Below are 26,396 nucleotides of genomic sequence, written 5' to 3' on the forward strand. Positions count from 1 at the left end.
CCGTTTTTCGTAGCTCAGCTTTAGTGGCGCTCTCGTCGGTAGCATTCCCATTGCCATCATGCAGTACTGATTATGTCTTTCCGCTGCTATACATAACATACGACCAGAATCTCTTTATAGTTTCTACCATGTTTCGAGACAGAGTTGCTTTTTGGAAACTTTTAAAACCATCGCACATTAAAGACCGTGCTAAGTTTCGAGCATCGGAAATTTAAAATCTGTTATGTCTATTTCATTCCTTCTACAACAGTGTCCTCACAGTTTTTGTGTACCATTGATTTTGTTTCCGTTTCTCTCAATTTCTGTCAACACTACACCACTGAATTTAAGCCACATACGATCAGCGCATCCGTACTTAATGCGGAAGCAATGGAAATTCTCTCTTAGAAAGATGTCAAGCGAGTTTTATCTATTTCTTGAAAAGGATGAACTTTACTTTTATTTTTAGTTGGATTGGGTGTCAGGATATTCTGTCTCGGTGTAAAAACCTTGTAGTCGCCATCTCCTGAATTAATCATGAAGCTCTCTATTTCCACAGATTTTTCTGTCACTTAAGAGGTCAAGTAAAATAACGAATAACTGCAATTTTTTAAATCTTGTATGGCAGACTACATAGACTAGGAAAGCAGTGCTACATGTTGTTAGAATCTAGGCTGTCTAGGTTCTTATATATATATATATATATATATATATATATATATATATATATATATATATATATATATATATAAGAATTCTTATATGATGCTGAATGTTAAGCGGGAACTTATTATCCAAAATTACCTTGCTCAGCTGCAAAGGCAATTTGAACAACAACAACAGCAGAAATATTTGCTTCATCAGTTTGCTATATATTTGCACAGTGCAGCCGGCCTTCCGTAATTCCCTTCTGCACCCCTGTGTGTCACTCCCAGCTTTTCGAACATACCAGGAAGTGAAGGATAATTGCGACTCATACGTGTGCCGTTTACAGTATTTCAGGTGGAGGATCATTCTTTACAAAAGTCGTTTTTCTAGACTTGCGTTGAGCATGAAACATTTCAGTTGCTTTGTAAACTTGCTCCAATGAAGGAACCAATAGCGTTATCGTTTTCTGAAATATACTGGTGGCTCAATTTTATTTTCTTAAGCACATCATGGCTTCCGGTATTGAGTTTCACCAGCAACAAGAAACCAGGCCAATCTTCTCAGGCGTGGGTGGCCGACTGCCGCAGCTTAAGTAAGAAATATATTTATGGTCATTGGCAAAATTCCTGTGCAGACACTTTGATTTGCGACATCGTTGACAGTTCTACCCTGGACGTGGAGGTATTTTGCTACGCTTTGCGTATATAAGATCTGACAGAAGAGGAGATTTCCTGTTTGATGTGTCGCAGGCTACAGTGTAACTGTTTGAAGACACAAGAACGTTATGTCACTGCTTGCAAAGGTGTTTTTCACTGACAACCTAATCATGTTCATCGGGATTGTGCCGGTGGCTGTTGTACAATGTCCCTTTCTGGTGAAGACTTCCCTCGCGTCCTTAGCTGCTGACGCAACCAGTTCACAACGATGCTAGCTCTGGTCATTGTACAGAACAATTATTTACTGAAAGACCATTTTAGAGAAGTTGTTGACTTCTCGCCAAGAGCATGGAACCAACAAAAAACAGTAGTGCACCAGGTACTCGACAAGATACAGGAATCAGCCAGGAAATGGAAGGAGCAGTCCAATTAGAAGGTGAGAGTGAACGAATTCTATTTTGAGAAGAAACTCGTTGTGAAGTCTTTCAGAGTTCTCAAATAAACACAAATATAATTGCCATAAATTCATTTCTGTTTACAATGGATCAGGGAGCAACCGACGAATTGCCCCTACTAATCTGGTAGAGCTCGAGTCCATCAAAACTAAGAAATCAGTTGGATTTCCGCACAATTACCACATCAAGATTTTTTCGAGTAGAGAGAGATAATATGGACTTTATTGTAGTCCTATTGTTGTTGCTTAATGAGAATTTTTGGTCCTAGAATGTCATTGCCTATCTCTAATAACGTGTGTCATCTGGGAGTTACAATGGTTACTTAACTGTGGTGTGAGTCATTTCAAAAAAATCTGAGTGTGGTGTATAATCTCTATACCTGCTTGTTGATAGTACTTTGTTAATAAAGAAAATGAAGGGATGAGTTGCATACTTACCAGAATACATTCTGTGAAAAAACAGGTCGCAAGGTCACTTGGAGATATGCTCCTTATATTCTATTGATCTTTTAGTCTGTTAGAGATAGAAAATTTTGTCATCTTAGTCCGAGCCACTGTCGTATTTTCGTTTGTGGATAGTGTCGTTGTTGCCTGCTGTGACTCGCCATGCGTGAGTTACATGTATGCTTTCATTGTGGTTTCACCGGTATCTGTATTGTGTCCACACCATGGATGCGTGTTGACGTCATCTCAGCTGTTGATCTACGTAGATCTACGCTATTGTAGTATAGGGACTATTTCGTAGATTGTTCTTGCCAGTGCTTCCCATGTCGCAGTATCGATGCGAGGGGGTGAGTTTCTTTTTCATAGAGTAGTGAGATTGGTAGCATGGAGAGTAAAAGTCATTTTGAGAGGTGAATCGTCATGCAGCATTAAAGGAATTGTTAGATCAGGACGGGATCCTGCAGACCACACATTGCGCTTGGCAGGAGACTGTCCGTAGAGATCAATACACATCATATTAAATTTTTGCATCTGAGAGAGAGTCCGTATGCAACTGTTAACCCACAACTATCAGTTTCAGGTATCAGGAGAGGTGAAGTTCATAGTTACTGAAGAACAGACGTGGCATTTCACTTCTTACATTATGCCAGTAGATCTGTGAAACAAACCAAGGGTTTTGTAACCAATGTAACTCAGCCGTTTGGGAGTCATGAGTTCGCTTAAGTTGATGGTATGGTACAATAGGTTTACAATTACGATTCTCAGTTCTTATAAACACAGAGGTGTGACTAGAATCACAAGTAAATTGTTCACTTAGGCTTAATGTAAATTTGTAATTTTTCGTCCTATGTTGTACCTGTTGGTGTGTATGACAAAATGATCAGATAGTTGTGCAGCTCGTGTATCCGAGAGAGTGCATCACCACAGGGAACGTTCAACTCAACGAGTGGCTTGAATAGAGTAACAGAGTATCTGAGGCGATACGTCGTAAATTGTTATCTGTATCTATCTTTTTGTTATTTAGTTGCATGCTAGCATAGATAATATTGGCGTTAGTAGTGATGGTAAATAATTACAATTTCTTCTTACGGCGTGATGATAAATATATGGGTGATTTACAACTGTTTCATATACACACCCTGCCGTATAATCAACAGATTAGTAAGAATCACGTACACTAAAACATGAACAATCACTCCTATTTGACACCTTTCATGAATAAAGCTTGATTTTGTACTTGTGGACCACTGTTCACTTATTCTAAATAGTTTATAAGCACTTATATTTATGTACATTTGTTTCCTTAAGGCTTAATGGTTTCATTACTGGTGTATTACCAGACACATTGTTATTGTTTTGTTTAAAATTTTGTGAAGACTTGTTTAAAGTCAACTGCTGCTTGGCACATGTGAGATACGTGCAGATTTGGACTAGCCGTGTTGCTTCACGGACAGCCGGCACACACAGTCCGGCTGGTACAGACGGACAGACGTTTTGGCGGCAGAACAGTGGCGGCGAGAGGCCACCCACTTGTTGCTGGGCGATTGATCCACATTCTGGACTCTGCCTATAGCTTTCCGAGCAGCGGAGCTCCTGAGGTGCGTGACTTCGCCTGCATGACGGCTCCAGAAAGGGAGGACCTCAACGATGGCAGACGTCCAAATACGACTACTTGGTGTTCATGGAGCAGACAGCTTGGCGCCTGGGGTGGAGTGGCTGCATTGTGGGTCCCTTCGGCTCGACAATATACCAAGGGTTTCTGAAAGGCTTAATATCTCTCTGACAAGACTTAACGAGGATCCACTGCAGTACGTTTTTCATATTGATATCCCTTCCATAAAATGACAATAATTTCTCCAGGCTGAACTTCTTCACAATTTATTTGTGTCATTTTTGTGTTTTGTTCCTGTAACAGTTATTTTTCTGTTTCGGTATTTTATTGCAATATAGACGATTGTTGAATTTATGTATGATAATCACATCTGACACTTGATATCTTTGCTCATTCATTTTTGTGTTCACAATGAAGCTGCAGATATTATGCTGTCGTGGTTTCTCCTGATGCACAGTTAATAAGTTTTGAAAAACAGTTACTTGGCTCTAATCTTATTGTATGTGATTGTTATTAAACGGTTCACATGTTTAATTTTTTTAATACGGTTGGCAGACGTAAATGTTACTCATATAACTGAAACTTCCTGGAAGATTAAAACTGTGTGCCCGACCGAGACTCGAACTCGTGACCTCTGCCTTTCGCGGGCAAGTGTTCTACCAACTGAGCTACCGAGGCACGACTCATGGCCGGTACTCACAGCTTTACTTCTGCCAGGACCTCGTCTCCTACCTTCCAAACTTTACAGAAGCTCTCCTGCGCACACTCCGCTGCAGAGTGAAAATTTCATTCTGGAAACATCCCCCAGGCTGTGGCTAAGCCATGTCTCCGCAATATCCTTTCTTTCAGGAGTGCTAGTTCTGCCAGGTTCGCGGGAGAACTTCTGTAAGGTTTGGAAGGTAGGAGACGAGGTACTGGCAGAAGTAAAGCTGTGAGTATCGGCCGTGAGTCGTGCTTGGGTAGCTCAGTTGGTAGAGCACTTGCCCGCGAAAGGCATAGGTCCCGAGTTCGAGTCTCGGTCGGGCACACAGTTTTAATCTGCCAGGACGTTTCATATCAGCGCACACTCCGCTGCAGAGTGAAAATCTCATTCTGGACTCATATAACTGTTTGTTTGCAATTATTTGTAAATTAATTTTTCCACCAAAGTAGTTTACAGCTGGCACATGCTCACCTGGTCACTTTGATGTGTTATTTACACATGTCACATTAAACACTTAACCCATGTTTTTTGCGATTAAATTGTATGTTAATATTTTGATCCACATACACCTCTATCTGCCACTAGTAATTGTGCATTAGTCCACTTTTGTTTACTGTTTGTACATACGACATTTTAGCTGTGACACTCATATTATCCTTGGCATGATTACGAAATTATAAGAAAGTTTCTGCACTCTCATCAGTAAAAGAGAAAGTGTGTTGTTTTTCTGGATAAGACCGATTTGTGTTTAATTGCTTATATGAGTGTGAGATGCTAAAAGAGACCATGCAGTAATATATAATAAATGTCAACATCACCCAGCCTGAATTTACACCCCTTATTGAGAAGTAAAATGTATGTGAGTTACTCTTGGGCTCCATGAGGATGTTTGCCTGTGCGATGGTGATTAATTATATTTCATTTTTGTGTTGAGGTAGAATAAGGTGAACACCTTTTTCCATTTTTTCTTCGGGTTAGTTAACTCAACTGTAAATTAAAGATTCAAATTTTTGCTTATCTGTTCCCCACTAACTTGATGTATGTGCGACTGTATACGCGCAAAAATGTAATTCGAGTGGAGACTTGCAAATGATGACAAATCCTTTGGGCTCACATTTCTTTCACTTTAATTATTCAGATCATGCAAACGTTTAAAAATTAGCTCCCTTATATGTAACTACGAATGTACTGTAACCGACATGATGCTTATGAACACGTTTGGGTACTAAGTTCATAGGTGTCCAATGACATGGAATAATCGGAGGTAATGTGAATGGGTTTGTGTTTGGGAGAATGATTTGTTGGGTAGTTACGACTGCAGCTGTGTGAAAGCAAGCTCTCCGGCCAGTGATAGAGAAAATGCCGCTTTATTGGTGTCACTTCAAAGTACAAGGGAGGGGCACAGGTTAAGCTGTATCGGGCACCCCTGCAGACTCAGTCATTGCTCTTATGGGGAGAGTGGCAAATTGACAGACGTCACTAGAACAGCAGATGGTCTCCCAGCCACATGCAGAGAGGTGATCTTTGGGGAGCAAAGTGCATAGTCCCAGAGGCTTGCGACAAAGGCTTTTTTTCAGGTTCGTTTCCCCAGAAGTGACAAAACAGCGCTCTGACAGCTGATCTCTGTGGAGTACTGTATATTACTTTTATTTTGCAGATATACTCTCGATGTTCTTTTGTGGACCGTCCTGCGAGGTCCTTATGTCCTACGATTATGAAAAACTTTTCTCCTGAATGGCTGAAGCGCCAGAACGCCCAGCACACTGTTCCCGGAACAGCTATTGCGTTTTTTAGGTGTCACATAGCCACCCACATGTAGTGGCTTCTACGGGAAGCAGAGAAATAGTATCTTGATTGGGAATCCGACAGTGAAGTCGGAAGACGTATCAGAGGGCGCCTGTACTCTGTAACAAAAAGTAATGGGACTGGAGCCCCCGGTAGCTCAGTGGTGGCCGGCACGGTAGCTCAACGTGTTCGGTCAGAGGGTAACGTGCCCTCTGTAATAATAACACTGAGTTAATCGACCATCAACGAACTTAAACGGATGTCTTACGACGTCCACCCAGAACAGACGCAACGAACAAAAGCGAACAAAAATGAGATAAGAAAAAGTGGTCAGCGCGACAGAATGTCAATCCTAAGAGCCCGCGTTCGATTCCCCTCTGGGTCAGAGATTTTTCTCCGCTCAGGGAGTGGGTGTTGTGTTGCCCTAATCATCATCATTTCATCCCCATCGACGCGCAAGTCGCCGAAATGGCGTCAAATGGAAAGACTTGCAGCCGGCGAAAGGTCTACCCGACGGGAGGCCCTAGTCACACGCCATTTTTTTTATGGGACTGGAGGACAGGAATTTGTCTGTGTTCTGGAGGGAAACTGTACTGAGAAAGGAAATTTATACGACTGGTGTAAAGAAGCGCTGCCGCATTTCGATTGGTATTTTCCAGTATTTCGTTTATATTCCACGTGGAGTGTTTTTGGAAATGATTGTGAACTGACGGAGGAAAAGGTTCGAGTTTTGGAAGCGAAGCAAGACAGACAGTATATTCGGGCGGGAGTCTTGATTAGCAGTATATCGTGGCTTCAGGTGTAATTTGCGAGGCAGTCGAAGATCCTGGGATGGGAGGAGGTGACGGAAGTCCACTATTTGAGCTGCCGTGGAGACATTGCAAACTCTAGCAGGTATAAGGTGAACGTTTTTCAGCTCCGGCGCATTAGGAATATTTACCGAGAATTCTCACTATCCACGGTGTGTTATTTCAAAAGAGTAGCAGCCACTGTTCAGTGTATGCATATAGTGCTAGCTTGCAGCTTTGTAGCTTACAATCACTGTCAACTGCAGTATATTCAGTCAGATCACGGTATCTGTATTTAAAGTAGGAGGCGTAGTACATCACTTCACCAACTCCTCATCGTGGTCAACCGTACACCAATACATACTTTATTTCATTAAGTAGGTCTTCAGTTGAATTAATGTTTGTTTATTTATGTTTTTTTTTATTTCCATCTTGAGCTTTGTGTAACAAATCTGTCATCTTCAGCATGTCATCTCTTTTTCCGAGAAGATACCGCTCCGCGATCATATATTAAGTTCTCTCACTTATGCGGAAGATAATAAAAGGTATTTACCAGTGCAATACATGGTGTTAACTTCAGTTTCAATGATAGGGCATAGATCAGTCATTTGCCCATAAATATTCCATTGTGTTTAGTTTTAGAGTGATGTAGCTAAGGGTTGTTCTATGTTGTATATTATTCCGGGGCAGAAGTTCATTATAGGTACCCAACATTACCTTCCCACCGGACACTACGTAGAGGTTGAATTTCTGCTGACGAGCCAGTTTTTTTGCTGTTGGAAACCGGTGTATAAGGTCACTTCCGACACAGGGTCTAGTACCAGTATCTACACAACCGGCGTGTATGGCGTGATGCTTTTGCCTTTGGTGCTGGTATGTAGGCCTACGTAACCCGAATCTTAAATTTATGCTGCGCTCTCACTTTTTGTTAACTGTTTCCAAACCAAAGTTCCTTGTCTTATCTATGAGGGCCTGCTGAAATATAATGCTCCCTAATTTTCTATGTGTAAGCTCTTCAGACTTCGTAAATATAAGAAATGTTATTAACTTTCTATGCCACTGTTCTTCATCTCTATCTATCTGCAACCTTCTGCAGCTCAAACTGTAGCGCATAACATGGCAATGTGTAACGCTACTATGACGGTACCCTCTCCTTCAGTATGTCAGTGCCAGGCCGTACACGATGGTTTCGACATCTGGAACTATCCGACGGCTTGAGTATACCGTCTTCGATTATTCTCCACACGGTTCCGAATTGGCTCCATCCGATTTTCATCTGTTTCCAAAACGTAAAGAATACCCTCGAGGACTTCACTGTGATTGTGATTAAGCGGTGCAAGCACAGGTGAGCTTGTAACTCGTCAACAAAGTCAAACATCCTACAGTGACAGTCTCAACAAACTGGTCTCTCGTTAGGAAAAATGTGTTTGCCTCTTGTATGACTATGTTGGTAAATGCATATGTAGACGTGAAGAATAAAACTGTAGATTGTAAATAACATTTGTTTATTTATAAGACTTATAGAGTTTTCAGATTAAAATTTGGGGGCATTACTTTTCATCACGGTGTCGTAAATATTTGTCATTTGCTCTAAATTGCAAAGCTTTCATGTCATTTAGGGAAGATGTTGCAACAGTTTAAAACATAGTACATAAAAGTATAAAACAGCTGCTTACTAAGGTTTGGCCTTTAATATTACTGAAGTTATCTGCAACGTTGTTACCATACAATCCCTCAAGTGGACAGTGCGACGAAAATAGCTGTAAATCTCTCATTAATTCTCTTGAAAGCGTTGCCTGTATCGACTGAAATTACAAGTGTGATGTGAAAATGCAACAATTTTGGCATTAACGGCATCATTCATAGCAAATATGTAATTTTATTATTACAGATTGTGACCCCACTGCAACAGATCTTTAAGATTGGTAAGAATCGTTCATGTAGTGCTTTTTTCAATGTTCTTAGTAAAAATTTTAGTGGGTTAAAACCTAAATACACTAACGATAAAGACATTCGCAATACCAAGGAGGAGTTGTGCAATATAAAAGAAAGTTGGTAGACGTGTTTCTACATCTGAAATATGACGCGTAATAAAAGTTCACACCAGTCACATAAGAGTGGCGCTAGTAGTGGCACTATGAGGACACAAATCAGGTTTGCTTTAAATACACGCTGTAACGGCTGTGAGCGTTAGCTACCTTTCAGATTGGACGTGGAGAGTTCATATTAGTCAAAAATACCTTCAAGGTGACAAAGACGCTATTATCAAAACCTCACATATTTTGAACGACGTCCTGTAATGGGGCTACGAAAATCTGTGTGCTCCCCCTGCGGCACAGCAGAAAAACTTGGCAGCAAAGTAGCCACTGCTCCTGATTGCTGTGGTCACAAGAATGTGCGGTCGGAAGAAGACAGGGCTCCTGACGGCCCTGTGGCACTACCAAGACATAAGACCCTCGTGTTCGGCGTACGGCTCTGGCGCATCATACTGCGTCTGCAATAGTTATTCGAGTAGCAAATGGCTCTGAGCACTATGGGACTTAACATCTGAGGACATCAGTCCCCTAGAAGTCAGAACTACTTAAACCTAACTAACCTAAGGACATCACACACATCCATGCCCGAGGCAAGATTCGAGCCTGCGACCGTAGCGGTCGCGTGGTTCCAGACTGAAGCGCCTAGAACCGCTCGGCCACATCCGCCTGCTATTCGAGTTGCAATTGTCACCACATGACATATCGAACTGTTACAAATACGTTACTCAAAGGACAGCTGAAAGCCAGTCGCCCGATAGTGTGCGTTCCACTAACACCAAACAACCACCATTTGCGATGTCTATGGTGTCAAGCGAGAGCTCACTGGAGGGCAGGATGGGGGTCTGTTGTCTTTTCTGATGGAAGTTGGTTCTGCTTTGGTGACAGTGATAGCCGTGTGATGGTTAGAAGGAAGCCAGTTGACGGCCTGCAACCAACATTCCTGCGTGATAGACACATAAACCTACGCCTGAGCTATGATCTGGAATTCGATTTCGTATGACAGCAGAAGCAGTTTCGTGGTTATCCCACGCACTCTGACTGAAAACTGGAACGTCAGTCTCGTGATTCGACCTGTTGCGCTGCCATTCACTTACAGCATTCCGGGGAGCGTTTGCCAATGGAATATCGCTCTCCCACATACCGCTGTTGTAACCCAACATGCTCTACAGAGTGTCGCCATGTTGCCTTGGCCTGCTCGATTACTAGATCTCTATCCAATGGAGCACATTAGGGACATTACTGGATGCCAATTCGAGCGTCATCCACAAACAGCATTAATTGTCCCTGTATCGACCTCCCAAGTTCAACAGGCATGGAACCTCCTCCATTCCACAAACTGACATCCCACCTATACAACACATTGCATATACGTTTCCATGCTTACATTCAACATTCTGGCGGTTATAGATATTATTAATGCATCAGCATTTCACATTTGCAATGACTAATCGCGAGCTTAAATTAACCTATGATCTTGCAAAGTTAATCACTTAACTATGTTGCCTAGAAAAATGTATTCCCGAAATTTCATTTCATTACATTAATTATTTTTTGGTGCTGCGAATTTTTTCCTGTCACTGCATAATAAATTAACTTTACAGTCTTCCTTTCTTTAGAAAAAGCGCAAGACCTCTGTGTAGTATTCTCGCTAGATCATATTCAGACTGTTGCTATTAACTGGCACATCTCTTCCCATTGCTGTCAACAGGACTAGATGATCAAAAGTGTATTTTTAAATGTCTGATGTGTTGATAATGGTACACAATGATCGAACGATCAAAATGTTTTCAAATCTATCAGTAACCAGAATGCCTATGGTTGTACATTAGTCTTAGCTGACATTAAATTTCTACAAAACTGTTAAGGCTTTCGTGGCCACTTGTTGACAAACTGCCTATTGGCTTTTGTCTCGGGTTCTTCGGCCGACGTTCATCTAATGATTTTTCTGACGTTTCGCCAGCACGAGTGACTGTCAGTGTCAAATCTTTACCCTCCATTGCCGGTGGTGAACTGGAGCCGAGCTCGCGGCCGCGAACTATATGTACCTGGCGCGCCAACGTCCGAGGGTCTCTCCGCGGTCATTTCCGGTGCGGTTCTCCTCTTGCTACCTGTGACGGTCGTTCGCTACAGTACGGGAAGCCGGGATCCGTTTGCCTTAAGGCTTTCCTCTTTCTTGTTGAAATTGTTCGCGAACAGTTTGGTATATATTTTGATTTGGCTTGGCAAACATTGGTCTTGACATGATGACTATGACGGTGACTAACTGTTATTAACTGTTACACACTGTTACCACTACTACTTGATACACATGTTGAACATCAAATTTTGACAGAATTGCATTTACACAGTTAACACTATTCAATTACGCAGTAGTACTTAAATGTGGATGAAAGATGAATGAGTGTGTTTTGTGTGTTTTCCTTTCCTAATCCCAAATAATTGGTACCGACCTATCTCCTAAATATTATTTTACTTGTTTGTTGTGGCTTGCACTGACACCTATAAATATTATAGGTTTGCTGATATTTGTGTATTGGTAATAGTTAACATGACAATTATCTGATACCATTTGTGTGTTTATTATAATTTGTATGTTTAGTGTAAGAGCATTGATAATAATTTTTTAAAGCAAATATGTGTACATTCAAACTGTTGTTCGAGTTTCCACCTATTAACACTGGTGGGTGCCACTTGGAAATGTTTTATTTCTGCTGATGAACTCTGATGAACCGTCTAATTAGTGATAGTGATTATTATGGACTGTTGCCTGCATTTGTTCAACATTGATGGGTGCCACTTGGAAATGTTTAATTTCTGCTGATTAACTCTGATGAAGTGTCTAAATAGTGATAGTGAATATTATGGACTGTTACCTGCACAGTTCAACATTACTGGGTGCCATTGATGAAATTGCTTCTACAGAGATAATGTAACTTGTTGCCGTCTGCACGTGTTCAACATTGCTGGGTGCCACTGTGGGAACTGCTTCTACTGAAATGATGTCACTTGTTGGTGTCTGCACCTGCTCAACATTGCTCGGTGCCACTGTTGGAACTGCGTCTACTGAAGTGATGTCACTTGTTGGTGTCTGCACCTGCTCAACATTACTGGGTGCTACTGATCGAACTGCTACTACTGATGATGTCACTTGTTGGGTTCTGCACCTGTTCAACATTGCTGGGTGCCACAGATGGAACTGCTTCTACTGAAATAATGTTACTTCTTGCTGTCTGTACCTGTTCAACATTACTGGGTGCCACTGTTGGAACTGCTTCTACTGAAATGATGTCACTTGTTGGTGTCTGCACCTTCTCAACATTGCTGAGTGCCACTATTGGAACTGCTTGCACTGAAATGATGTCACTTGTTGGTGTCTGCACTTGCTCAACATTACTGGGTGCTATTGATGGAACTACTACTACAAATGATGTCACTTGTTGGGTTCTGCACCTGTTCAACTTTACTGGGTGCCACTGTTAGAACTGCTTCTACTGAAATGATGTCACTTGTTGGGTTCTGCCCCTGTTCCACATTGCTGGGTGCCACTGATGGAACTGCTTCTACTGAAATAATGTTACATCTTTCTGTGTGTACCTGTTCAACATTACTGGGTGCCACTGTTGGAACTGCTTCTACCGAAATGATGTCATTTGTTGGGTTCTGCACCTGTTCAACATTACTGGGTGCCACAGTTGGAACTGCTTCTACTGTAATGAAGTCATTTGTTGAGTTCTGCACCTGCTCAACATTGCTGGGTGCCACTGATGGAACAGCTTCTACTGAAATGATGTCACTTGTTGGTATCTGCACCTGTTCGACAATGCTGGGAGCCACTGATGGAATTGCTTCTACTGAAATAATGTTACTTCTTGCTGTCTGTACATGTTCAACATTACTGGGTGCCATTGTTGGAACTGCTTCTACTGAAATGAAGTCACTTGTTGGGTTCTGCACCTGTTCAGCATTACTGGGTGCCACTGTTCCAACTGCTTCTACTGAAATGATGTCAAAAAAATGGCTCTGTGCACTATGGGACTTAACATCTTAGGTCATCAGTCCTATTGAACTTAGAACTACTTAAACCTAACTAACCTAAGGACATCACACACATCCATGCCCGAGGCAGGATTCGAACCTGCGACCGTAGCAGTCCCGCGGTTCTGGACTGCAGAGCCTAGAACCGCACGGCCACCGCGGCCGGCAAATAATGTCAGTTGTTGGGTTCTGCACCTGTTCAACATTGCTGGGTGCCACTGATGGAAATGCTTCTACTCAAATAATGTTACTTCTTGCTGTCTGTACACGTTCAACATTACTGGGTACCGCTGTTGGAACTGCTTCTACTGCAATGATGTCACTTGTTGGGTTCTGCACCTGTTCAACATTGCTGGGTGCCACTGATGGGACTGCTTCTACTGAAATAATGTTACTTCTTGCTGTCTGTACCTGCTCAACATTGCTGGGTGCCACTGATTTAACTGCTTCCACTGAAATGATGTCACTTGTTGGGTTCTGCACCTGCTCAACATTACTGGGATCTACTGATGGAACTGCTACTACTGATGATGTCACTTGTTGGGTTCTGCACCTGTTCAACATTGCTGGGTGCCACTGATGGAACTGCTTCTACTGAAATAATGTTACTTCTTGCTGTCTGCACCTGTTCAACATTGCTGGGTGCCACTGATGGAACTGATTCTACTGAAATAGTGTTACGTCTTGTTGTCTGTACATGTTCAACATTACTGGGTGCCACTGTTGGAACTGCTTCTACTGAAATGATGTCACTTGTTGGTGTCTGCACCTTCTCAACATTACTGGGTGCCACAGTTGGAACTGCTTCTACCGAAATGATGTCACTTGTTGGTGTCTGCACCTGCTAAACAGTGCTGGGTGCCACTGTTGGAACTGCTTCTACTGAAATGAAGTCATTTGTTGGTGTCTGCACCTTCTCATCATTGCTGGGTGCCACCATTGAAACTGTTTCCACTGAAATGATTTCACTTGTTGGTGTCTGCGCCTGCTCGCCATAGCTAGGTGCCATTGTTGGAGCTGTTTAAATACTGGTGATGAAATGTTATGAGGCTGCTATTTGCACTTGTTGACTATTGCTGGCTGTTACTGTTGGAAGTGTCAACTATTCAGAGGAGTGGTACTGGTTTATTGAACTATTGAAAAGATCTTATGTGAATATTTGTATAAACTTATTTTTTGTATTTACTGTTTATGAAATGTTATGAGACTCTTACCTGAACCTATTCGTCATTGCTGGTGCCACTGATTGAATAATACTTGAGTAAACTATTATGTAAAATCACATGTATGCTATCATTTGTTTTCCTTACAGAAATTTATGTATTAGGTTACTGAAGGGTCAGCGCAAAGCCAAAATTTATTTAGTTGTGTGATATTTACTTATTATTACCATCTTTTACTTTTGTCTGTATTTTTTTTTTTGACGAATTTGGTGCTATTTTCACCACCAATGCTGGCAAAAATACCATCAAATTCTAACCCTTGGAGGATGTGCATATGAAAGGTGGCTACACTGAGTCACAGTGCCATAGATTACGCCAAAGAGTATTATTCCGCCGCCTCCACTGGCAGTAGTTGTTCAGAGAACGTCGAGGGCAGTTGTAGTTCAGAGGTTGCCGTGGGCAGTGCTTGTTGAGAGGATGTCGAGAGCAGTACTAGTTGAGAGCATGTCGTGTACAGTTATTGTTCTGCTGGGCGATAGAGTAGATGCAGTTCGGTTGGTGTAATGTATAGGAGGAATATGTTGCAATGATGATTTTTCGTCAATGTATATGAAGGTAACAAAAAATTTTTGTTTCAATTTTCCTAATTAATAATGCCTCTTGGTCACAGGTCCAGTCAACAAAGCATCTGGCTCATGTTCATGTATTAGACTGTAATTCTGGTTTGTATGTGCAATTATAGTATTTGTGGTTCTTCAATTACTTCATTGTAAATGGTGTTTAAAATTTCTTGTCGTATTGAGGAAGAACCGTGCCAGATACATGTACGTTGAGTCACACTACCACACACAGAACAGTTACACTTGTGCTTTGTTGTTTCGTAGCTTTTATAGTTGCTGGAGACTTAATTAATCAATTGTAAAACGGAAATTTGCCTTTATTCTTTATTGTTACTTTATGCAGTCAGATTGCGTACTAATACTAGTCAGGGCCAACCGGTTGCATGACTTCGTAACCGGACATACAGCTACTAAAAGTATTGCATTTTCATAATTAAGCCCCCATGCAACTTATTTTCTGAAAGCTTCTTTCTAGTCGAATCCAATGATGTGGTCAAGAAGGTGACGTGAACGTCCATTTGCAGAAGGTGTTCGAAGAGATGACCATTGGTATCAATGCAGTGCTGCAATCCTCTTATCATGGACTGAGTGGTATTCCTTATCACATCGCACTTACCGAAGCACATGCTCTGACAATTCTCTCTCGCATATCTTCAGGTGTAGTTGGAATGCCTTCATAAACAATGTTTTTTACGAATCCCCACAAGAAAAAGTCCAGAGGCATCATGTCTGGTGAACAAGACGGCCACGACACATCTCCTCCGAGTCCAATCCAACGAATTGGGAATTCTCTCTGCAACTCATTTCCAGCCATTAGGTAAAAATGTACCGGACACTCATCGTTTTGATAGCACATTATGTTCCTTGTTCCTAAAGGTATTTCTGCCAATAACAGATCTAATGTCTCTAGCAGGAATTTGTACTTCCTACCATTAAGATTTACTTCGATGAAATAGGGTTGGTTCAAATGGCTCTGAGCACTATGGGACTCAACTGCTGAGGTCATTAGTCCACTAGAACTTATAACTAGTTAAACCTAACTAACCTAAGGACATCACAAACATCCATGCCCGAGGCAGGATTCGAACCTGCGACCGTAGCGGTCTTGCGGTTCCAGACTGCAGCGCCTTTAACCGCACGGCCACTTCGGCCGGCGATGAAATAGGGGCCTATAATTCCGTCTTCCAGAATCCCACACCATACATTCACCGACCACGGTCTTTGGAGTGCAACTTGCCACAGCCAGCATGGGTTTTCAGTTGCCCAATAATGCATGTTATCCAAATGAACATTTCCATGGTTCGTGAATGTAGCTTCGTCAGTAAATTAAATCAAATTAATAAATGTGTCATCCCTCTGAATCGGAAGTTGAGCTCATCGGCAGAATTAAATGTGACGCATACAATCCGTATAAGTTAATTCTTGGTGGAGACTCATATGGTAAGGATGATAATTATGGGGATGCAGAAGACGAACAACACTACTCTGGCTCATGCTAGATTCCCTTGCGTATCTGACGCGAACTAATTCAAGGATCTCGAACCACAGTGGCAAGAGTACGAATTTCCGTTTCCTCGTAAGTAATTTTCCTTTGACGGATGTGTTTCCGATGGCTGAAGATTCAGTTGTTCTCAATTTATCACACTCGTATTTAAAAGTGCGACGTGTAGTGTGAGTGCGTTGAGGATATCTTTCAGTGTATAAGTCTCTTGTTCTCACTGAATTTCGTGAGCATTCTACGTAAATGAGAAGCATATCGACTTCTTCTTCGAAGCAATACATCATTCACATTCACTTGATTTGACGATACTAGTCTTACCGTTCCTATTAGTGTCGAAGCCTCTTCAAACGAAGGCCAATGATACTATTTTTTCTCATGTTGGACATAAGTGAGGTGACTGGGTTTTTTGCAATTCCTACATGGACTCTTAATTTTTGAAGAAGCTTTAAATTCGTTGCTGATACCACAGATAAAATGCAAGTCAAGAAGTATCACATACCTCCTGAACTTCGTACATCCTCCACCGTCATTTGGGCGTAGTAGAATCAAGAGTGGACTTCGTTAGACAACGACTGGAAAAACGCAAAACATGCTCCACCTGTGACCAAAAACAGAAGAGAAAGACGTCTTATTTTTGCCATTGGAGAAAGTTGCAAGAAGCCAGTCTGACATGAAATCTCGAGAAAAATTTCTAGCAGGTGCAGAGAAAACCTCTGAGAAGGAAAGTAAACACCAAAAACAGCTCGTGTAATTTTCATATTTTTAAAGTTTTCGGGGAGATTTTTATGTTTTTATTACCACATGTATAATAAAGAATAAAAGTATGTAAGAAAGTAAAATATGGAGTGCATTGTGTTTACGTTTTATTAACATTATCATGTAATATTGTGTCCTTTTGTGTAATTTTCTGTTTGAATGATTATTTTTTATAAAAATTACCTTTAAAATTTTAACATATATTTTTGTGTAGTGTGAAAGCAACCTGGTACATAAAATCTGAACTGTTCCCCTGAAATTTCTGAATCCGATTTTTACGTTGTTTTAAATATAGTGCTCACTCAGAACGCACATGGGACAGTGTGTGACCAAAAAATGACCTGGGGAGCTAAGGGTTAAGTGAGTATATCCATATTATGAGGACTTTGCAGAACTAAATTGAAGTTGGGACCTATACTCCGTCTTACCTGAAAAGTGGTTCAGTGCAGTACAGGCTCTAAAATTGTGTACGTTCTCCAGAATGAAACCGAAGCTACTAGGATGAAGATTTCAGTGTACTGCAGAGTGGCTAGCTCATCCTTTATTAGTGTAGTAACCACCCAGCCGCTTGTATCTGTAGTAGTATTTTAATATCTTCTTCTCTGAGTTCTTTCTATAAATTCTAGGCATTTCTTTTTACGAACTGATATACAACATATTTTATCCCTTATTTGTAAATGTTTAAATATTTTAGGCGTTTTAACGATATTAATCTCTGTCGTGTACTACTGGCTGTTTAGTCGAGATTTCATTTCCAATATTATGCGTGACATTTCGATCGATGTCCAGCCCAGTAGCTTCGAAAGGCGTCTCTTGGGGCCACCTTTTAGGGAATTATCACTACTAATGTTTATCGTGGCTTTATGTGGCTCAGAATATTAGTTTTCTCTTACTTGCTTGTCGTATAATAATGCCTGGAAGGAGAATTGTGTAGGGAATTATCTTTATTGCTTTGATTTCCCTTTTTGTTTCATGTCAGTATTCAATGTTACTCTTAATCCGTAACCTAATAGTGCTGAACTCTGTTATGTATGACTTTGTTTAATTTAGAGTGCTTGTGCCATTGTAGAGCGGGCATAGCTTTCTTGATTGTCGTTGTAGAAGCATGGAATGTCTAATGAATTTCAACTTCGAAATCTGGCTTTTGGCGTGACTGGACCGAAAACAGAATTTTGTCCTGCTCAGATTGAACATTTGTCTTGTAATTGGTCCATCAGATCAATGTATGAATCTCTTGATTTTCCACCGAACGCTTGTTCGAACTTTGTTCGGTAATATGTTGGGAGGTTTACATAATGGGTGCTGGCGTTGTTTTAGCATACACCCGACTGAGCCAAGCGCCGGCTCTGCACAGTCGTTTTCCGTAATGATTGTCTGCCTGTACCCCTACGCCGGGATATAGTACAAGACCACAACTTGTGGAAGTTTAAGAAAACTTTTTTGTGGTCAGTTAGTCTTTGTCTGGGAGTGTGGTGAGTAACATGCACTGCTTCTGAGCACACTTAACACCAAGAATTGTGGTTGGGGTTCCAGTAAGACATTTATTTTTATAGTGTTCGTTATCTCAGCAGTAATTAAATTCAGTAGTTGTCAAGGGAATTAGATGATTACATTTGGCATATGTATGTTTTATCAGTTTTAAACTTTTCTCGTGTTTTGAGAAGAGTATCTTGTTTTCATTATCCACCAATGTTAGAACTTCTCCAATGCGCTCTAGAGATTTCCATCAGCATAACGGACCATCACAAGCCAGGTTTGACGGCAACCGCGAGCATTTCGATGGGATTACTTGGACTTTATTCGTCTGGTTTCCTTTCCCAGCTATGGCAAGTGTCGAGTTTTAATGCGCTCTCAAGAGCAGCTGTATCCCATTCTTCCGATGGCATGATCTTTCGCTTACAAAATAATGTCCAGAGAGTTTGTTAAGAAGTCAACCCCCGTATGGAACCATAATGTTAACATGATTTTTGCTTTATTGCTCTATTAATTAACTTCTAGGAGAAAATACTTCATACTAATAAATGTCCTTTTTATGGGATATAGATCACTGGTCTTTTTGCCTATGAGCATTCTGTCACTTCTTACCAAGCCCATAAGTAGTGAAAATAGCTGTCTTCCTTGGGAAGTGTCTTTTATAAAGTTATTAAAGAAACTAGCTTAAACCGAAGCTTCCCCTGGGTATCCATTTGACACATATATTGAACACACATCCCCCTTCTGTTCATTGTGTCCACTTCTTCCTGCAGCCTCTATCTGTCTATCTCCTCCCTCTAACTCTTTCTGGCATTTAATTTCCCCCTCTTCCTCTGTTGGTCCATTTCCTCCGCCACCACTCTGTGACCATATCTACCTTCCCCCTGCCTCTGACGTTATTCTCCTCCACCACCCCCCATCCCCCCCCCCTCTCTCTCTCTCTCCATTTCAGCCTCCCAATCTTCGTTTTTCACTTTTCTGCTAAGCCTCTACACCTTCAATCTCTCTTATGCACCTGCCCCACTTCCTCCCTCTCTGTCCATTTCCTCCTACCCCTCTCTATGTCCTTCCTTTCCTTTATCAATCCCAACATGTCCCCAGCCATGCTCACTGCCATATGTAGCCCCCACAATATACTTCAATATAGCACACCAATATTACTCTCACAACATGCCTATCATGCAGGACAGGCTGCACATCAGCGCTTGAAAAACATTTATTTGTCCCTGACAAAGAGGCTGCTGTTTAAAGCAGCTCAACAAAGGAGGCTGATCCTACTCCAACACAACTGTAATGCAGGGAAGCCTACATGTTAGGGACAGGCAACAATTTCTTTCCCCAGACATATATGCTCCCATGCGGAGGAGGTTCATTTGGCTGCCCACTGCTGTTGCCACATAACTTGCCTCTTGTGCAGACCCACCCATATGGAGGAGGATGGTAAAACTCATATTTCCTAGAATCACTGCTCCTAACTGAGCTATAATTTCATAAACTGCACATTTCTGATACCCTTGAGGCCTGCTGTTTTGTCCCAAATTCGATAGAAATCTACCTAGCGATTTGGGAGGAGACCCCTGACAGTGCAACATACTCACGTTCAGAAAAGTAGAACCCCTTGAACGACTAGAGGCAGGATGTCCATATTCGCAGGACATGTACAACAGTATGTTCAGCAGAAATGATTAGGATTTTACTCTCCTCAGTTCAGTACAAGTACTGTTGCCCAGTAGGCATAGCGTCCACATGACATCTTGTTCCATGCATGATGGTATCGACACATATAAGACACGCATGGCGTCATGTGTTGCAGCTATCCATGTTGTACTCACCTGGTTCCTAAGTTCACCTGTGATGGTTGGCACTGTGTCACAGCACTACACTCATCGTTCACTATATCCCACCCATTTTCGACTGGTGACAAGTCTGATTATCTGCCAGACCAGGTCAATCCTCTGACATCATGTGACAACAAGAAGGAATTTGTTCTAGAACCAATAAGTGGTCGCTCATTGTACTGCTGAGAAATGTCGTCTGGGGTGTTTTGCACAAAGCATATGGCTATGCGTTGTACGATGTCATTCACGTAGGTCACACTGGTCACAGTGTCCTGAACACACACCAACTGTAATTTGTAGTTGTACGTAATAGCACGCCACTCCTCAAGGCCTTGAATTGACGCTGTAAGTCTTGTGCAATTGCATTCCCTGTGATGCTGCTCTCCCTGCCTGCTGCGAACCAAAATATGGCCATCATTTTCAAACAAACGGAACCTGGCTTCGTCTGAAAACTCTACCTGATGCCCCTCCTTCCCCAGTGACGTCGTTCGGTACATCATTGCCGCCTATCATATTTCTGCACATTTGTCAAAGGTAGACGGAGAAGTTTACGACACGCATGTAACATATGCCGAAATAAACGGCAACGGACAGTCACATTTAATAGTGTGCAATGTATTACATTGTTCCACTGTTGCGCCACAGCCGAGGAGGACGCAAATCCGTCCTGCAATGAAACTTGGACGAGCTGTCGATCTCCTAGGTGGGGGGTTGGGGGAAGTGGGTGGTCTGCGGCCGTCAGTGAACCAATCTTCACACACCTGTTGCACTGCCAAATACTTCGTCCCACATGAGCAACTATTTATCGGATGGATGTATCACATTCTCTCATGCTAATAATGTACCTTCTTTCAAACTCACTGATTTGACGGTACGGTTCGTGTATACATCTGCGAGGCATGCTGCACGTCTGCTTAAGTGCTGAAGTCACACTGATCCATTACCTTCGGTTTACAGCGACCATGAGAGCTCCGGGCAGATTTTACCGACAGGTGGTGTTGCTCCGCGGTATCGATGTTGACCATGATCCCGCAGGCCGACATTGTCCAAACGCTAATAATTTCTGCAGAACATATTAATCTATATGTCCTTTGAATATAAACGTCTTATGTCCAGTAGATCATGGTTTTCTATTTTTTTCTGAATATTTGTGTAAAAATATATACTACAGGCTGTCCAAAATCATGTTAGGACCGACAGGGAGGACAGAAGCGGTATGGAGGCGGGGAGATTGTGGGAGAAGCCCACATGTCAGGCCTATGCCACTTACCGCAAATCGCACGCTACCTGCAGCTGCTGCAAATCCCTGAATTTGCCAAATCATTACATTTCACCACTGAACTTCTCACGTTCAGTGGGCTTCAGTTGCGGCCAGCTTGCTGTGCTGTGTGTGACTTTGCACCCTGTCACTTTCTACAGATGTTGGAGTTATTATTTTACTTGTTTTTACTGTTATTCGTTGTTACCATTATTCGTTGTCATCGTTATTTTTGTTACAGTTATTCGTTGTTACTGTTATTCGTTATTACTGTTATTCGTTATTTCTGTTTTTGCTTGTTCCTGTTATTCGTTGTTATTCATATTCATTGTTTCCATTATTCGTTGTATGGTACTGGTGTCAGTGGGCAGTTCGTCGAAATTTATAAGTAGGAAAATTTGACGACGTCCTCTTGGCCATGGGATTGCGATACGAGGACACTCATGAGAAATAGTTTGCACGTAGTGCCCACTTTGAGAATGAAAAACTTAATGGCGGCCCGGTGGTCTCCGTTACCAATGTGATCGACGGAAATGCTCCAGCTTAGAATACAAACAAAAGGACTGCTGTGAAAACTGGAAACGAAATGTTCGACAAATAAAAGGAAATTGAGAACCATCAGAACTTATCACTCCCGAGAAAAGCATCGAATGGATAAGCGAATTATCAATATCGGTTCGTTTGCTGAGAATGCGATTCGTCGTAGTGTCCACAGTTTTGCACAACCTTGTATTTCACTATAGACATTTCTGTCGCCGCAAGCTGTTGATGAAGAGGGACTATGTAGCTGCGTGACGATACCGGTTTTTAATGGTCATCCGTAGAATAAATTTCGATGAACTGATGAGGCTCGACGAAAAGTGGGTAAATGCTGGTCATGTTTTCAAGCAGTGCTGGACAGATGACGCAGCTAAAGGAACACTGGAAATGTGTCCTGGCAAGCGTGACTTATTCTACACGCAGGCACGTTCCAACAGTCTCCAGCTTTTTAAATCAAATGAAACAGGAGAGCATCACGATGAAATGAACAACGTTACATTTACAAAGCTGTTCGAAGATTCACTAACACCAAATGTTGGAAAACCGTCAACAGTTGTTCCAGACAACGCACCCTACCATTCAGTTGTTGTTGACAGTGCACCTACTATGGCAAACCGACAGGACGAAATGATTGATTTTCTTCAAAGTCAAGAAGTCAGTTTAAGTGATGACTTTAAAAAATATCTCCCCACAGTTCACCCTATACGAATCGACGAATTTTCAAAATGACGTGGGCATACAGTCGTCAGGCTCACACATTACTACAAGCATTTGATAACAACAGAGTTAATATGGTCCCAGTTTAAAGCATACTTTTCCAGGAATAATAACAAATTTACCCTCTTTGCAGTCAAAGCACTCACAAGAGAAGCTGTCAGGAACGACACCGCTGAAGACTGGAAGAAAGCTGTCAGGCATACGCAGACCATCATGATAGACCATGGCATGAAGTTCTTTTGGGAAATTAAGTGGAGGACATGATAATTTCATTAAATGACAACAGTGACAGTAACAGTGATAGTGAGACTTCAAGAATACCTCATAACAACGAGATAGATACGAGTGGAATTTTTGCATTATTCTCGTAGAAATGGAGCACAGGTAGATCGAGCTAAATTTTTAGCGTGCGCAGCTTACGTTTGTAAGTACCTACATAACAACATTATAACGTGAGAAGTTCTGAAATTGTTATAAGAAGGCCTTAATAGCAACTAATCCCATACGAAGTTCATCTCATGAAATCAGTATCTCTCAAACAAAATAATTATTACTGTTTACAAGATAACTGCTTTAATACAGAGGCGCTGTTAGTTGTGTTGCTTTTTTTCTTTCTGAACAGTAGAGGTTGACCTATTTAAGAGATGTTATTCCACCGTAATAAACCCGCTTATTCTTACTATTTGTTGTGTTGGAATTAAGTAGGAGCATCACAAAAATTCATAACAGTTTCATTACTGACCTACAGCAATCTATTTCTCATGTTGAAACTACGCGGAAGAGTGAGCTAACCACTGTGCTTCGTATTTAACTAAAATTATACTGCATTAAATATCTCCAAAAATATGGAAATATGGTGTATTCTTAAGATTCCATTCCTATAATGTATTGACATAACTTCATTAATAAAAATCTTTCCAGCATGTTGAACAATCGGTAACGTCGTGAAAAAATGTAATTTCATGGTCTGACCTTATATCGTCTTAATAATTTGTTTCCACAGATAAAACTAAAATAAAAACGTACTGTAACCCTTCCAGAACACGTTGATGCCATTTCCACATTTATAAAATGAACAGTTTGCCTTTTTGCGTGAGTCCAATGAGATGTAAGATTACGCGTTAGCTCCGTGCAGGACGTGGCAACTCTATTCCGTTTCTCCATATGTCACTTCCTGCAAAAGTGTCAAACCGAAAGTAATTTTGGACAGATTACAGCTGAGTACCTGGCATTGCTCGAGTATGTATTTACTCCAGTCCTTTATTATTCCATCTACTCCTTGCAGCACTCTCTTTCTCTCTCTTCTTCTGTCTCTCGGTCCATGTGCTCGTGTGCCCTCTTTCTGTCCATTTGCTCCTCCCCTGTCTGTCCATCTGCTTCCTTCCTTCTGTCCATTTCATCCCACCACTCTTACCTCCTCCTTCACCTCTACCTCCTCCTCACCCCATGAATGTTGATCTCCCTCTCCTCCATCTCTCTGTCCACCTCCTTCTTCTCCTCTTACTCTTTATCTCTTCATCTCCTTCTCCCCGTCAGTCTCCTCCTATTCTCTCTGTCTGTCTCCTCCTCCCTCCTCTCTTTGTCCATCTGTTCCAATCTCGTCTCTCTGACCATCTCCTCCTCTTATCTCTCTCTGTTCATTTCTGCTTTTTTCCTTACTCTTTCCATCACTTCTCCACCCCGTCTACCTATCCCTCTCATCATCTTCCTTTTCTCTGTGCATATGCTCTAGCTCCTCCTCTCTATTTCCATGTCCTCTACCCCATCTGTCTTTTTATATCCTCCATCCGTTGCGTAATTCCTGCAAAGGTGACTAGTAGAGGAAAATAAATCAAGGCAGTGTTTGATGTTACGTTAAAGACGACTTCCATCAGTTGTCACTTTAATGAAGCATTTCTTACACATGCATGATTTTGTAATAATTCCTGTAGCAGAGTTATTATACGAAATTTTTGAATAATTTGTATTGTAGTAACAATGAAACACTTCCTTCTTTATTCACTATAGTCATGACCATAAAGCAAAGCATCTTTGGAATCAAGAGAACAGACACTTTCATAACGCCAGGGACACCTGATGAAAGAAAAATTAATGATGCATATCGAGCAAATTTGAAGCAATTCGTAAAATGTGCCGAAGGAAACTGATAATGCAAAATTGACTGAAATATCCAATGCGGTTCTCCTGATGAATCGCAAATGACACGGAGCAATCGGAAATTATATTGTCCGACAGTTTCCTTTACATTACCTTCCATGGTAAAAAAAATTCGTTACTAGGGGTCATATTGGTTGTTCTGGGTGAAACCTGAGTTGCATATGCAGTCTTCTTGTTGTCATATGAAAGACATAGTTAGCGTTACGTAGACGTCAAGAGCCCAGCAAAAGCAACGAATTAATTTCTGCAACTGGTTAGAAACTGTTTAGAAAGAAATGATAAAAATCATTCTTTCCTGTATTTCCGGATTTTAGTAGGTCGACGATAAAATTTATACCACTAAACAGTCTTTTATTTTTATTTTTGATCCTAATACGCATTGAGGTCCCTGGAGGCAGATATAAAGCTGGGGAAACAGTAATCCATTCATACTTATTACTGTCGTTGTTGTATATAAATGTTCCATGGTGTTAACCGACTAAACAACAGACTCTTTCTTTTCGCCTCGAAATAATAAAGTGGGGTTCTATCGCAGGTCTTTCACAAAATCTGATTGACTGGCGTTACACAAAGCAGATGTGGGGATAACAGAAAGCTTCTTCGTCATGTCGGTCACGAATTAATGGTGTCTCCGACACACTTTAACTTGAAGTGAATTTTGTTGTTTTGTAACTACATATACTACTTGATTTTTTGAATCTGCTTAACCAGGTCGAAGAAGACTTGAAATCAGCAGTGTCTATCTGAAATGCGATTCTGAAGGGTAAGTCTTCTGGATCTCCAACGGTAACGGTGCACTGTCTCTCACGAACAGCTCTCGTATCTCCAGAAAACTCCTCTACAGATCTACTGATCACGTTATTTATTCAAGTTTAAGGGTTTATGTTGGTTAGTAATGGTGGTAGCTGCACTTTGTGGCCAACCTGTATAGTAAATCTTTCGGATAGCTTTCTTCCAGTATTTTATGTTTCATTTTCGCACGTATTTATCACTTCGTGTAAGTCTTTTTATATTTATACTATACTTGGCAAGATTTTACGAAAGAAAACTGGGTTTTCACGTTTGCTCATTTCCACATTAATCGTTAAACACAATGAATATTAATTCAGTTTTATTTCCATTGTTAACACTTACGCTACCGCAAAAGCAACTGGTAATTATTATGGATATTAAATGAGTTTCAAATTAAGAGGGAACAGAAGCTGCGGACAATTTTTTTTCATAGAAATTACC

This window comes from Schistocerca americana, chromosome X (assembly GCF_021461395.2).
Source record: "Schistocerca americana isolate TAMUIC-IGC-003095 chromosome X, iqSchAmer2.1, whole genome shotgun sequence".
NCBI lineage: Eukaryota > Metazoa > Arthropoda > Insecta > Orthoptera > Acrididae > Schistocerca > Schistocerca americana.